The sequence below is a fragment of the Papio anubis genome, chromosome 8, assembly GCF_008728515.1.
Source record: "Papio anubis isolate 15944 chromosome 8, Panubis1.0, whole genome shotgun sequence".
NCBI classification, from domain to species: domain Eukaryota; kingdom Metazoa; phylum Chordata; class Mammalia; order Primates; family Cercopithecidae; genus Papio; species Papio anubis.
This window is the reverse complement of record NC_044983.1, coordinates 42,554,540-42,570,877: the sequence shown is the minus strand read 5'-3', so window position 1 is coordinate 42,570,877 and position 16,338 is coordinate 42,554,540. Positions and strand designations below refer to the sequence as shown.

The window sequence follows — 16,338 nt, the reverse complement described above, 5'->3', positions numbered from 1 at the left end:
AAAGCCTTTTCTGCACTGATTGAGATAATCATGGCGGTTCTTGCCTCTGGTTCTTGTTTATGCTGATGGCTTACGATTGCACGTTGAACTAGCCTGTATCCCAGGGATGGAAGCCCCTGATCATGGTGATGTGCTTTTGATGTGCTGCTGAACTGTTTTCTGAGCAGTATTTTATTGAGGATTTTTGCATCGATGTTCATCAGGGATAGGTCTAAAAATTTCTTTTTGTTGTGTCTCCATGAGGGTTTGGTATCAGATGATGTTGGCCTCATAAATGAGTTAGAGGATTCCTTTTCTATTGATTGGAGGCCAGTTTTGTAAGGAATGGTACCAGCCCTTTGTACCTCTGGTAGAATTCAGCTGTGAACCATCTGTCCTTGGACTTTTTGCTGAGTAGGCTATTAATTATTGCCCAATTTCTGTAGAGCCCGTTGGTCTATTCAGGGATTCAACTCTTTCCTGGTCCTATTCCTGAAGAGTAAGCTGGCCCAGGAAATTATCCATTTTCTTCAGATTTTCAGTTTGTTTGCATATGTGCTTCTTATAGTATTCCCCATGCAGCTGTACTGTGGGGTCATATGCATATCCCTTTACTATTTTTATTGTGTCAATTTCATTCTTTTCTCTCTCTCTTCTTCTTTATTAGTCTTACATGTCTGTCAATTGTTGATCTTTTCAAAACCAACTCCTGATCTTCATTGATTTTTGAGCGCCTTTGTGTTCCTATCTCCTTCAGTTCTGCTCTGGATCTTTTGTGTTATTTCTTGGCCGTCTGCTACTGAATGTGTTTGCTCTTGTTTCTCTAGTTCTCATCTTCAGGGATGTTAGAGGCCAATTTAGGTCTTTCCTGCTTCTTGTGGCATTTAGTTGCACTTCCCCTACACACTGCTTAAGTGTCCCAGAGATTCTGGTATGCTGCATCTGGTTCTACTGGTTTCAAAGAATCTCTTTATTTCTGCCTTCATTTCTATATGTTCCAGGCAGTCATTCAGGAGCAGGTTGTTCAGTTTCCATGTGGTTGAGTGCATTCTGATTGAGTTCTCTTAATGTCCTGAGTTCTAGTTTGATTGCACGTAACTGAGAGACAGTTTGTTAATTTTTGTTCTTTTGTACATTTGTTGAGGAGGCTTCTTCTTACTTCCAATTATGTATCAATTTTGAAGTAAGTGTGATGTGGTGCTTATGGCACTGTATATTCTGTTGATTTGGGTGGGAGTATTCTGTAGATGTTCATTAGGGTCTGCTTGCTGCAGAGATGAGCCCACCCTGATATCCTTTTGTTAACTTGCTGGCTCCCCATGATCTCGTCTGATGTTGACAGGTGCTGGAAGTCTCCCATTATTGTATGCTGGGATCGGTCTCTTTGTAAGTCTCATGACTTGCTTTTATGAATCTGCGCTCCAGTTGGCTAAGATTGTTATGCGGAACTTGATCCTGCCATTATGATATTAAATCGGTTATTTTGCTCGTTAGTTGATGCAGTTTCTTCCTCCTCGATGGTCTTTGGCATTTGGCATAAGCTGCAATGGTTGCACCGTGTTGTCTTTCCATACTTAGTGTTTCCTTCAGGTCTCTTGTATAAGTAGCTTCCAGGTAGTGACAAAACTCCTAAGCATTTGCTTATCTCAGGAAGGATTTTATTTCTCCTCTCACTTATGAAATTCTAGTTTTTGCTTTCGGATATGAAATTCCCAAGTTGAAAATTCTTTTCTTTAAGAATGTTGAATATTGACCCCCACCTGTTCATTAGGTTTCAGAGTTTCTGCCCAGAGATCTTGCCATGAGTCTGATGGGCTCTTGTGGGTAACCCGACCCTTTCCATTGCCTCTTTGGCATTTTCCTTCATTTCAACTTGGTGCAATCTGGCAATTTCATGTGTCTTGAGTTGCTCTTCTGAGAGTATCTTGTATGCTCTCTTAGTTTCCCGGATTTGAATGTTATCGCCCATCAGATAGAAGTTCTCCCTGGATGATATCTTGAAGAGTGCTGTCCGAATCCTGGTTCCATTTTCCCCTCACTTTCTTAGTGCACCCTAATCAGATTTGGTCTTTTGCCATAATCCTGAGCATTTTGTATTTGCTGGCTTTTTTTTTCTTTTAGTTTCTTTCTCGTTTATTTCTTATTCATTTGATCCTAATTGTTGATGTTACTTTTTCTTCCATGTTGATCGTAGTCGTTATTTTGTGTACTGTCACAATGATTTTCTCTGTCATATTTTCATCTTTCATTTTTGTTTATGGACCTTCTCTTGCATTAATTAATTTAAATATCAATTCTTCCTAATTTTTTTTTCAAGATTTTATTTCTTTTATATTGTATGTAATTCTTTAGCTCTTGAGAAGTTTTATAATTTTAGGTTTCTTTCCTCATCTCCTGACAAAGCTGCCCGTCTAGTTGCTTTATTCAGCAGCATGATGAGCTTCCCTGCCCTTTGCCGGGAGATGCTGCGCCTTATTTTTGACTTCCAGCTTTTTCTGCCCTGTTGCTCTCATCTTGGTTTTTATCTGCCTCTGGTCTTGATGATGGTGAGACGTATCTCGATGGTAGATTGGTGTAGGTGTCCTCCTGCTTCTGATAGCCTTTCTGTTGTAACTCAGCTGCAGTCTGTTGGAGACTGCTGGGGTCCACTCCCGACCCTGTTTGCTCAGCACAGCAGGCAGCAGAGTTTGCAGCAGGAATATTGCCGAACAGCGAAACCTGTCTGATTCTTTGGCTTTGGAAGCTTCCTCTCAGGTCTACTCCACCTCCCAGAGGTGTGGGTGCCGACTGCCCCTAGTGGATGCGTCTCCTGAAGAAGCATCAGTCAGGGACCCATTTGAGCAGGCAGTCTGTCCCTCTCTCTCAGCCTCTCAACCTCCGTGTGCCAGTGGATCCACCTGCCGGATGTCGCTGCACTCCGTGGCAGGCTCGCCGCCTGCCATTACTACTGTGCCTCTGTCCCCAGAGGTGGCTCAGAGACAGGCAGGTTTCCTGAGCTGCTGTGAGCTCCCACCCAGTTCCCGATCTTCCCCGGGCGGCTTCTGTTTTCATCACTTGCCTCTACAGCAATGTGGCTCTCTTCCCCAGCCTCGCTGTTGCCTTGCCGGTAGATCACAGGTCAAGGTTGTGGCAGTACGAGGGAGCCCGGCCAATCCCTCCCCGCCAGTGGCAGGGATAATCTCCTGGTGTAGCCCAAGTAGCTTAAAGCTGCAGTATTGGGGTGGAGTTACCCGACATTTTAGGTGGTACAAAAGTGCCGTCTCCTGCCAGAAAGGCATCTCCCTTCCCCTTGTGCTTCTCCCCAGGTGAGGCAATGCCTCGCCTCTGAAAGCCGCCTCGCTGGTCGGGCTGTAGCAGGCTGACTAGCACTGATTGTCTGGCACTCCCTAGTGAGATGAACCCAGCACCAGTTGAAATGCAGAAATCGTCTGTGTCGCTGGCGCTGGGATGGAGACTTGAGCTGTTCCTATTCGCCATCTTGTTCATCAAATGATAATTGATATTTGTTTAAAGTTTTCAAAATCAAATTCTAAATTATGTTTTTTTGACCTGATGAATCCCTTTTGATATTAGGTTCTCCAAAAGACATATTCAGCTTATTTCATATATTAAAATTATGCATGAAGCATTGTCAAATATAAAATGGTATTTAACTTTCTTTGAGTTATGTTCATATAAGTATGTTTTAGTATCTTACAAAATTACATAAAATTTCTATAATTCTGATATGTCTCTGCATATACCAGTACAATTATACTCTTAGTTAAATTGTTGTGTAAAAATCACCAAACTCCCTTGTCAATTGAGTCTTTAACTGTGGCTGTCCTGAGACTTGTTTTCCACAGGAAGTCATTGTCTTGTTGTAATCCTTTTCAAAAGGTGGTTTAGAATCAGCTACAGGACCCTGATGGGTATTGTTAAATGCAGATATCTGATAGCTTTAAAATTATGCCATTGAGCCAGGCGTGGTGGCTGATGCCTGTATTCTCAGCACTTTGAGAGGCCAAGGCAGGCAGATAGCTTGAGCTTAGGAATTCCAAATCAGCCTTGGCAACATGGTGAAACCCTGTCTCTACAAAAAATACAAAAATTAGCGAAGTGTGGTGGCACATGCCCGTAGTCCTAGCTAGTCATGAGGCTGAGGTGGGAGGACCGTTTGAGCCTGGAATGCAGAAGTTGCAGTGAGATGAGATCTTGGCATTGCACTTAAGCCTGGGCAAAATGAGTGAGACCCTGTTTGCAATAAAAAAGAAAAATAAAGAAAAAATAAAATTAAATTTAAAAATGGTGCCATTGAAACAGAAGAAAAAACTTCTAGGGCTGTTGTAGAAAGCTAATATATTCATAAGGACTGCTGGCTCAATATCCGTGCTATGAAGAGTTAATAGCATAGACTAAACCAGTAAAAACATGTAATCTTTTGTCACGTTTTCTGCTTTGAATGTTTCTGATTCCTTCTGTTGTTTTTAGAGTCAAGAAAACTTCTTTTTCTTTGGAGCTATTTACAGCTTTTAACAATTGAATAAATTATAGTCCTGTGAGCAAAATTTGGAGCATATTTCTTTGTGTCTACCTGATTTATCTAGAATTTGAAAACAATTTGTGAGTACTCTTAAATTATAGCAATATAGTTATTTGCATAAGTACAATATAAACCTATTTTCTTTTGTAATAGCACAGTAGTTATTTTACCAAGGCTTTGACTGGAATGGCATGCTTTTGATTATAAACAGACTGCTTTATGGAATCAAAGTTGACATATAAGGCCAATAAAAGCCCTTTAGAAAACTAGCCACATACCTTATCTATGCAGTACCTGTACAGTGTTCCTGACCTGTGGTGAACAAAGAATGTCACTTTCTGACAGGCCGAGGCGCCTCCAGTTATCTTGGGACCTCAAGAGGAGAGAAATTCACCTGACTCATAGAGATACTTGCAAGCACAGATAAATCTGAGGCTTCTTCAGGACAGGCCTTCATACTGTCACAGAGGAGCTACAAAGAGGAAAACTTGCCAAAATCACTAGATCAGGTAGCAAGAGATATATATGCCTCTGTGTGGCTGAGCTCAAGGAAAAAAGTAAAATCCATTTAAAGAGGTTAATGTCAAAATACATTTAAAGAGGTTAATTCTGAGCCAATATGAGTGACTGCACCCTGGGGTTACACAGTCTCACCAGGTCCTGAGAAAGCATGCCTATGGTGGTGAGGTTACAGTTTGCTTTATACATTTCAGGGAGACAGGAATTGCATGTGGAGTCATAAATAAATACATGGAAGGTATGCATTGGTTCATTTAAAAAAGGCAGAATATCTCCTACTGGTGGAGAGGGGCAGTGCTTTCGAGTCATAGGTGGGTTTTGAGGATACTTTAGTGGACAGTTGGTTGAGAGAGTTAAGCTATTATCTAAAGACTTGAAGTTACTAGAAAGGAATACCTGAGTTAAGATTAGCGGGTTATGGAGCCAAGATTCTTGTTATGCAGATGAAGCCTCATAGGTGGCATCCCTCAGAGAGGATAAATGGTGACTGTCTCCTTTCAGACCTTAAAATATGTTGGGTTCTCTCCTAGATCCAGGAAAAGCCTAGAAAGGGAAGGCCTGGCTGCATGAATGGAGATTCTCGAAAGACGCAAATTTCCTACAAAAACAGTTTGCAGGGCCATTTCAAAATATAGAAAAGTATATTTTGGGGTTATATATTTTTATTTCCTTCAGGGTCTGCTATCTGTCATGTGATGCTATACCAGAGTCAGGTTGGAAAGTAAGTCACATCGTACCAGATTAATACAAATCTGCCTAACTAGATGTTATAGTTTGTAGGTCCGTTAGATAGGAATTTGGGCAAGAAAAAAAAGAGTTTAGTCCTGTCCATGAAGAGTCAAGCCCTGTAAAGTACTTAAAGAGTTCATTCTGAGCCAAAGATGGGTGACCAATGACCTGTGACACAGCCCCAGGAGATCCTGAGAACAAGCGCCCAAGGTAGTTAGGACGCAGTGTGGTATTTTATTTTATTTTATCTTATTTTATTTTATTTTACTTTTTGAGACGGAGTTTCACTCTTGTCGCCCAGGCTAGAGTACAATGGCGTCATCTCAGCTCACTGCAACCTCTGCCTCCTGGGTTCATGCAATTCTCCTATCTCAGCCTCCTGAGTAGCTGGGATTACAGGCACCCACCATGCCCAGCTAAGTTTTGTATTTTTAGTAGAGACGGGGTTTCACTGCGTTGGCCAGGCTGATCTCGAACTCCTGACCTCAGGTGATCCACCTGCCTTGGCCTCCCAAAGTGCTGAGATTACAGGTGTGAGCCACTGCGCCCAGCCTACAGTGTGGTTTTATACACTTTAGGGAAACATGAGACATCAATAAGTACATGTAAGGTGTACATTGGTTCTATCTGGAAAGGTGGGACAACTGGAAAGGTGGGGAGTGACTTCCAGGTCATAGGTGAATTTGAGGATTTTCTGACTGGCCATTGGTTAAGTCATTATTTAAAGACCTGGAATCAAAATAAAGGAATGTCTAGGTTAAGAGTTTTGGAGACCAAGCTTTTATGCAGATGAAGCCTGCAGGTAACTGATTTCAGACAGAATGGATTGTAAATGTTTCTCATCAGACTTAAAGAGTCTGTTCTATCAGTCTTAAGGTCTCTGTGTTAGTGTTCATGCTGGTCAGCTGTGCCTGAATTCCAAAAGGGAGGAAGGCGTAATAAGCCATGTTCGACTCCAGCTTCCCATCATGGCCTGAACTCATTTTTCTGGTTAACTTTGGAATGCCCTTGGCCAAGAGGAGGGTCCATCAGTCAATTGGAAGGCTTAAAGTTTTACTTTATAGTTATCAGGCTGTAAATGGAACCACCTAGGATGTGGATCTCTGAGTCCTTTAATAAACTAATTTGTTCTGGACTATAGGAAGGTTGTGTGGAGGGAAGACCTAATGGTGTGAGGGGATTAATCCCCTGTGCTTCTCCTTGAGCTCTGGGAACTGGTGAGGAAGCAGCTGAGGATTGGGCGTTGATTTGTCAGAGATGTTGGAACCAGAGTGACTCTATCTTGAATAGGGGGTGGGTAAAATGAGACTGAGACCTGCTGGGGTGCATTCTCAAGGGGTTAGGCATTCTTAGTCACAAGATGTTTGTAGTTAAGGGAACAGATTAATAATACTTACTAAACAGATGCAGGACTCAACAGACTCAGGAAATGTCCTGATGTCCCAGTATCTTAAGAACAAGAGCCCTCTTAGTTCTTAGTTTAAGAATATTTTGCTTTAAAGATAAAAATATAGATTCTTGTAGAAGACAGTAGTTACACAAGATGAACACTGTTTTGTCATGAGCCCTTGTAGTGGAGCACATCTCCCCCATGATTTTTTTGCTTTGTTCTCTTGTACATAAACAGGCATTGCACCTAAGGTGGGCATGTTCCTCCTCTTGCTTTTGGAAATGCCCTGTTCTGCCTATGGAGTAGCCATTCTTTCATTCCTTTACTTTCTTAATAAACTTGCTTTCATGTTACTCTGTGAACTCTTCCTGAATTCTTTCTTGTGCAAGATCCAAGAACCCTCTCTTGGTGTCTGGATCAGGACCCCTTACTGATGGGTGGACACATAGTGTCTGCCATGCAGCCATTGCTGAGCCAGGCTCAGGGAGAAGGGGCAGAATCCCACAGTGGACTTCAACCAGACTCAGTCTGGTGGAATATTCACAGCCACACAGGGGGCACTAGAGGGGGCTCAGTGTGACAGCAGAAGTGAGAGGTGTGTGGGCAAAGGAGCAGTTCATTGAGACTTCAGTGGATCCAGTATAGAAGAGAAGCAACTGGCCACGTGGTTGGGGCAGAGGGCACTTTGAGAGAGGGCGGGGTGAGGGAAGAGTTTCCAGAGATGAAGCCTGCAGGGGAAGTGTAAGACCTCCCAGGGAATTAGCAAGTGGCCTGGTGTGTCTCACGGGGTGGGATTCTAGTCCTCAGGATGGGGACAGCTGCCCTGGAGCAGCTCAGGGAGAGAGCTCAGGAAGGAAGCTCACCTGAGAGCAGCTGTGACTTCTGGAGCTGCACAGTTGATTCTTCCCAAGTGAGACACACAGAAGTTTTATTTTCATTGCCTTTTTCTCAGATTCTTGACTTTGTTAACCTGGAGTAAGGGATGTGAGAGAAAGCAAGAACCCCCTTTTTAAGGGGCCTGCAGACCCCAAACACAGAAATAAAGGAAAATCTTGAGTTCCTCTGAGGGCAATTCCAGGCACTTCGCAATCTCCAACAAGTAAATAAGTGACTTGTTAAACAAGAAGGCAACAGTAGGCTAAAACAATAGCTAAAGAAGTTAGAGTCCCAGAGATATTAGTTTTCCCTACAGAAACCAATGATAATCTCTTAGCATATGTCCCTAAGTTGTCTTTCAGAGGCTTGGACCCTCACTGAGGACCCCACAGAAAGGATCCATTGACATATTTCCCCAGATAAAGGAGAAGTGAAGACTAAACTTTAACTACCATTTTTGGTTCTAAGTTTCTTCCCGAGGGATTTAGAGAAAGGCACTCCTCACAACCAGTTAACATTCTTCTCCTGACCCCAAATGTTTAAACAAAGCTTCTCTATTTTAGTCAACTGCAAATTAGAAGATCTTTGAATCTACCTATGACTTGTAAGCCCCTGCTTCAAGATATCCCACCCTTTGGGGCCAAAAACAATGTGTAACTTCTGTGTATTGATTTGTGGTTTTGCCTGTAGCTTCTGCTTTCCTGAAATGTACTCCTAGTTTTAAAAAGCTTTATCTACAAGCCATCAGGGAGTTTACGTTTTAAGCAGGAGTCCACCAGATTCTCCTTGCTTGGTGCTCTGCAATAAATGCCTTCCTTTCTATTCACTGCAAAACTCTCAGTGTAGGTATCTGGTTTTACTGCACTGGGCAAGCAGACCCCAGTTCGATTCTATAACAAGCCTTGGGCGTTCTCAGGCAGTCAGGGGAGGAGGTAGCTACTGATCCTTTCCCAGTCTCTGGGGAGCATCAGTCCTGCAGAAGGTGCTTCCAGGCAGAAGCCTGAGCAGCAGCAGCACCTCCTTACTGATTCCCATAGGGTCAGCCTCAGGACCTCCCAGTCCAGAGACCAGCCCACAGGTCACATTCCTTTCTCTTTCAGTGGGGTATGTGTGCATGTGCATGCATGTGCAAGTGTGCGTGTGTGTGCATGTGTGTGCATGTATGTGCATGTCTTCACAAATTCATTTTGGACTGCCACTGCTTCTCTCCATCACTGTTGCCCATCTCCAGGCCGTGGCCTGTATTGCATGAGGAGGGCAGCCGTGAAATTTAGTGAGGGAGGATCCCTTCTCCTCCCCACCCTCTCAAATCCAGTCAGAACAGGTATTTCAGGGAGAGCCTTAGAATCCACAAGTCCAATGTTTTAAAAGTCAGCCTCAGAAAGGGAGGGGGAAAATTCCATTCCTCTTGGGTGTGGCAGCTGAAAATACCTGGAAGTAGATGTGCTTAGAGTCCTGAGAAGACAGGGTGGGGCCTGGAGCCCCAGACACTGAGGGGTCCTGGATCAGTGTTCCAGGCTAGAGGTGCTGGCCTCACGATGCCCTCACCTGCAACCCAGTGAGGAGAAGGGTTGCACACACATGCCCCCAAATTGCTTCCTCTCCTTTCCCTCAGTCTACAGCCTTGAGAACTAAGAGCTCACCTAAGCTTTCATCAGTCACTGCTGTGTGTGTGCACTTGTCTCTGTGTGTGATAGTGTTTGTAGATTTTCCCACCACACTTGGACGCTTGCATCTATTTCACAGAAAACAAAATATAGTCACTATCTGAAATACAAGACAATGAAAAGTACATAAAGTCAGTTCCTTGTCATTCATTCACTGAATATTTATTGAGCACTAGGCTTTCCCAGATACTGGTACCAGGAGTATTGGTGTGAATACAGCAGCCACAGTGCTTGCCCTTAAGAAGCTGACATTCTAGTGAGGGAGACAGACACAAAACAAGTTAATGTGAAATTACCAAGCATAGCACATGCCTATAAAGAAAAGAATAAGGTTCTGGAAGAGGGAGCACCTCAGGGCATCTCCTAAATCCTTATCCAAAACATGATTAAAATCAATCATGTTTTCCAATGGCTTATTTCAGTGATTTATACATCTTGGCTCAACAGCAGAACCATCTGAAGAACTTTTATTTTCTGTACTACAGAAATCTGTGCTGTACCTGACCTCCTGAATCAGAAGTTTCACCCAAGGATCTATACATTTATGAAGCTCCACAGATTATCTTGAGACACGCAAGGTTGAGGACCATTGGCCCATCTAGGAGGTTGTGCGCACATGACTCCTGTTTCTGTGGTGAAAATAGAGGTGAGCTCAACATTCCTGTGTGTCTTTCAGATGGTTCCATAGTACCACCTCCTGAGCCTGAGCCTGTTCAGCGTTGGCCTGTGGGTTTTTTTTTTTTTTTGAGACAGTATCACTCTGTCACCCAGGCTAGAGTGCAGTGGTGCAATCTTGGCTCACTGCAACCTCCTCCTCCTGAATTCAAGCGATTCTCCTGCCTCAGCCTCCCAAGTAGCTGGGATTACAGGCACCCGCCACCATGCCTGGCTAATTGTTTTCTTTTTATTAAAATTAGAGACGGGGTTTCACCATGTTGGCCAGGCTGGTTTCCAACTCCTGACCTCAGATGATCCGCCTGCCTCAGCCTCCCAAAGTGCTGGGATTACAGGCATGAGCCACTGCGCCTGGCTGGCCTGTGGGTTCTTGTAAGCATGGCCATGGCCTCTGCACCCAACAGTGGGTGGACTGAGAGGAAGAAGCAAAGGGGCTTTTCCACTGACCCTGTTGTGCTGTGGGAGGAAGGCCTGACTGGACACATGCAGGACATTGCTCTGTTTTGGAATCATGTGAGGACATATGTGTGAGTGTGCATCTATGTATGTGTGCTTGTGTGACTCTACATGTGTGCACATGTGTATGTGTGATGGTGCATGTCTGTCTATATGTGTGTGTACGTGCCTGTGTGCCTGGGCTTGTGTGTGTGTGTGTGTGTGTGCATGTATCTGTGTATATGTGCATGTCGTCTCTGTGTGTGTATATGTGTATGTGTGACTGTGTGTGTCTGTGTGTGTGCACATTAATGGATTTATTATGTTTTTTAAAGAAAACCCTCTTTCAAAGCAAAATTCAACTGAATTTGACTCTGCAAATATTGTCAAAAAAGATCATTTGATTTCATGGTAATTTTTATAATTGATGGAAAAGCGAACACTCAATCTTTTTAATTAATAGTCTATTTTTAGAGAAGTTTTAAGCTTACAGAAATTCGGCAGAGAGCACACAAAGTTTCTAAGCATTCTCAGACTGTGGTCACCCAGTTTCTCTTATTTTAACATCTTGCATTGGTGTGGTATGTTTGTTATAATTCACAAATAATAATTATAATTGACAAATATAATTGACAAATAATCATTATTATTATAATTGACAAATAATAATAGTTATTAACTAAAATCTATAACCTACATTAGGCTTCAGCTTTGCATTATGCACTCTAAGAGTTCTGAGAAATGCTTAGTGTCTCATATCCACCATTATGTGTCCTACAGAATAGTTCTACCATAAAAATCCTGTGTGCCACCAATTTATCCCTTCTCTCCAACACTCATTTTAAGAAAGGAAACTCCGTTGATGGAGGAACTGCTGAGGGATTCACTGCATCAGGTGTTTTAAGCTGCTCCATGATATTCACACTAACTTGTTCACACACAGTGCCATTTCTATTTCCGGTTATGTGGTGCGTGTTTTCCTAGTTTGCTGTTTTTGATGTTGGGATAAATCCCATAATGTAATGGTAAATTTATTCTCTTTCTCTTCAAAATCTGCAGTTCTGTTGGAGGTCCTCCTTACCACTGATGGCTTCTTAGTGCGTGAGAGAGTCTGCCCCCAGCCTGGCAGTGCTGCTCCGTGCACAGGTCCCCTCAGCCCTGGGCCCCACACTGAGGTTCCTGAAGACAACGCCCCGGACTGAGTCAGACCCTGCCTTGGGACGTGGTTAGAGAGCCCACCCCAGACAGAGCTCTGTGGATTCCCAGTGGGCCCTCTGCTGGAGGAAGGAGGCCCTGCTACTCACTCCCAAAGAAAGCAGCAATCATTTCATTGCGGAGGGAAGAAAATGCTCCCCAGGTCAGGGGAAGGGACTCTCTGCATCCCTGGAGGGACCGAAAAAAGCAGGGTCCAGGTTACCCTTATCCCCATGACCATAACTCTGTGTCTCTTGTTGGTTTTAGGGGTGGATTCTTAGTCTGTGGTGACCCAGGAGCCATCACTCTTAGGGCCTCCTGGAGGGACGGTCACACTCACCTGTGCCCTGAGCTCTGGCTCAGTCTCTACCAGTCACTACCCCAGCTGGTACCAGCAGACCCCAGGCCAGGTTCCACATATACTCATCTGCAGCCCAAACACCTGCCCTTCTGGGGTCCCTGGGCGCTTCTCTGGCTCCATCCTTGGGAACAAAGCTGCCCTCACCGTCACGGGAACTCAGTAGATGATGACTCTGATCATTACTATGTGCCATACATGGGTAGTGGCAATTCCACAGTGATTTAAACCCATAAGGAGGTACAACTAAAACCGCTTTACATACTCAGAACGATTCAGCCCTTAGAGGCAGGAGAGAAGGTGAGAGGGTGGGAATGTCAACACCATGAGCAGGGAGCCTCCTTGCCCCAGTGTCCTGTGCAAGGGTTCACTGCCAGGTGCCTTATCCAGTCTCTCCCAGGGTGTGTCCATCTCCCCAGTGTGATGCTTCCGTGAATACATAAACTCACAGTGAGTCACAGAGACGCCCGTGCTCCAGAAAGACTCTTCTTATTCAGAGAGAGTCAACAGACATATGCTCATTCATTAATTTGTCCATGGAGACCAATTTGTATTTTATTTATCACTGAAGTAAGGGCCTTGCTGAGCGCCTTGTTAAAAATGCAATTTGCCAATCTAGACCTACTGAATCAGAAACTTGTGTTGGTGCCTAATAATTTGTATTTAACAAGATGTACATGAGACTTTTGTTAGCATTAATATTTGGGAAGAGCCTACTTTTATTATTATGAAATTATTCCTGGGAGTCTCTGTTTAAAATGATCTCAGGTAATATTCCATGACCCCACTCTCCTAAATTCCCATTCAAAACCTCCAGAATGCTCAGAAACAGACTTAAAATCTCAAGCCATGGCCAAATTTATAACTTTATTTCTGCAGACAGAGATGGGAGGAATTTCCAAAACCATACATTCTTAGGTGCCAGGTGTGGTGACTCATGCCTATAATACCTAATACTTTGGGAGGCTAAGGCATGAGGATTTCTTGAGGCCAGGAGTTTGAGACCATCCTCCTCCACATAGTGAGTGAGATTCCATCACTACAAAAAAAAAAAAAAAAAAAAAAAAAAAAGGACATAAGCCCCTTTAGGAATTTCCAAAACCGTAAGTTTTCTTAGGGTATATTTAGTAGGTCATATGAATATTTCTGTTATTGAAGACCATCCCCTGTAGGATTGGCTCCAGAATCTCTTCTCCCTCTCACTGAGCTGGCCTACCTGCAGCTCTAGTTCTTAGGATCTTTGTAAGACATAGGGATCAGCCCTCCCCATCCTCTACCCTTATCATAGATTATCCCAGAAGATCCCCTCAGAACATATATGTACTTGTCCTGAACAGTGTCTCTTAACATGACACTGGCAAGATGAGGAGGACTGAGCGGTGACAAAGCCTTGGAGCCACCTGTGGATGACCTGTGACTGCACGGCCGAGCTTTGCTGAACCGACCCCAGGCTCCCTCCCTGCTCCCCTCCCCTGGGTCTGTCTCTTGGCCACCCTAGATCCAGGAGCTGCCTCCACTTGACCTGGGTTCTGGGGTCACCTCAGAGACCCCCTCAGTGAGATAAAGGAGGTGCTGTGGGGGATCTAACACACGTGAGGGCAAATTTCAAGACTGTCCTGCACAGGAAGCCCTGTGAAAAGAAACAAACCAGCCCTACCTGTGTGTGGCACCTGAGTTTTTAGTCCTGACTCCCTGGTCTCATGGCTATGTTGAGATTGCAGATGTGTGGTTTATTATGCAGGTCAGGAGAAATCCATGACAGTTTATGAGGACAAAGAAGACAACTACCCTATGTACTTATCACACAATTAAGACACTCGCCTACTTTGGGAGGCTGAGGCAGGTGAATCACCTGAGATCAGGAGTTCAAGACCAGCTTGGCCAACATGATGAAACTCCATCTCTACTAAAAATACAAAAAATTAGCCAGGCATTGTGGCAGGTTCCTGTAATCCCAGCTACTTGGGAGGCTGAGGCAGGAGAATCGCTTGAACCCGGGAGGCAGAGGTTGCAGTGAGCCGAGATTGTGCCACTGCACTCCAGCCTGGGCAACAAGAGTGAAAGTCTGTCTCAAAAAAAAAGAAAAGAAAAGAAAAGAAAAGAAGACACTGGCCTTTGATTTGTCAGTGCCCTGGAAGAATTCTGGAATGAGAGGGTCAAGGTTACTTAGAAGATGTTGGAGCTTAAGCATGAGGATCAGTGGAGAAAACACCTCATGGTGACCCAGAGAGATAAAGGTGGGATCAGTTGAGAGGGTGGGAGATGTGGATTTCTTAAGGTCATTTTGTTGGCTTCTTTCTCATTCCATAAGATTCAAATCGAAATACACACATGACTTTCCTAATAAATGCTTATGAGGCTTCCCCTTAAGTTTAATTATCTCTCTTGCCTTAATGAAAATAAAATAGAAAGTAAGAAATAAAATATACTTCTATGATTTCTTACAGATTGTGTATTTTTAGACTAGAGGAAATCATTACTTCTAAAGGAAACTACTAGGATTGTTTGCATTTTAATCTGGGATCCTGCATGATGGCTACAGATACAGCTACTGTGCAAGATTTTAACCTGGAATTTCTGCCAATTCAGTAATAGAGGCAATAAAAATGGATACAAATATTATAAATATGGAATTCATTTATTTTAAAAGTTTTGAATGCTATGAATATCTATCAAGAATAAAATACATTGTACTAAAAATTTATTAGAATGAATTTTAAAATTGCCAAATTCACAACTAATGAAATAAAATATGTTATGAAGAGTTCAAAATCCTTATTTTTTGATCTCAGTATACAAAAATAAACATTGAATTTATCTATTAGAAAATAACTAGCAAATTTAGTAAATGATATAAAAGAAAATATGAAAAAATGGTACAACAGGCCAGGTGCGGTGGCTCACGCCTGTGAATCCCAGCACTTTGGGAGGCTGAGGCGGGCAGATCACCTGAGGTCAGGAGTTTGAGACCAGCCTGTCCAACCTGGTGAAACCCCGTCTCTACTAAAAATACAAAAATTAGCTGGGTGTGATGGTTAGCGCCTGTAATCCCAGCTACTTGGGAGGCTGAGGCAGGAGAATCACTTGAACCTGGGAGGCAGAGTTTGCAGTGAGCTGAGATTATGCCACTGCACTCCAGCATGGGCAACACAGCAAGATTCTTCTCAAAAAAAAATTGGTAAAACATTTCCTTATCTGCAGACATCAAATTAAAAAAATTCAGGCCAGATGCAGTGGCTCACACCTGTAATCCCAATTACTTTGGGAGGTCTAGGTGGTAGGATATCTTGATCCCAGGAGTTCAATACCACCCAGGGGAACATAGTGAGACCTAATCTCTAGTGAAAATTATTAAATTAAATTGAAATTTAACTAAAATTATTTAATTAAAAATAATTAAAATTAGCCAGGCATGGTGGCCTGTGCCTGTAGTCTCAGCTACTAAGGAGGCTGAGATTAGAGGATTGCTCAAGACTGGAAGGTCGAGGCTTCCTGCTGTGAGCTGGGATCTTGCCACTGCACCACAGCATGGGCAACAGAGTGAGACCCTGTCTCAAAAAACAAAACAAAACAAAAATTCAACAGCAAGTGGATTGGTGATGTAAACGCTTTGTTATTATTTTTATCATTGTTTGCTTGTGTAGGTTTTCCTCTGAGAAGGAGGATGGAGGGTGTTAGCGGAGGAGATAGCGCAGTCCCCTTAGATGTCAGAAACAGGGATCTATGGTAAATGGAAAATGCCAGTCACTTGTCACCATGCAGGGGCGGCTGTGCCCTCCCTGTGTCAGGCTCTGTGCCAGCAGTGATGGGCCCCATGTGCCTCTTTCAGGGTCCAGAATGCCATCTGTGCTACCCTCCGAACTCCCCAGGGCTGGGCATTGGTGCCTGTATTGCTGATGAGGACTCAGCACTGTGTCTTCCCTGAGAGGGGCAGAGTCTGTAGAGGGTTCTAGTATCTGCTTGCTGTCTGACCCTCCCATGGGACAAACTCTGC

General features: G+C 43.6%; 1 long non-coding RNA gene across 1 annotated transcript; it reads left to right on the top strand.

Annotated features, from left to right (window-relative positions):
- Nucleotides 1-6,222: 6,222 nt before the first annotated feature.
- LOC101020937 lies at nt 6,223-13,415 on the top strand. The gene is made up of 2 exons (XR_002519701.2): nt 6,223-10,328; nt 11,852-13,415. It is a non-coding gene; the product is annotated as an uncharacterized LOC101020937 (long non-coding RNA).
- The last annotated feature ends 2,923 nt before the right edge of the window (nt 13,416-16,338 follow it).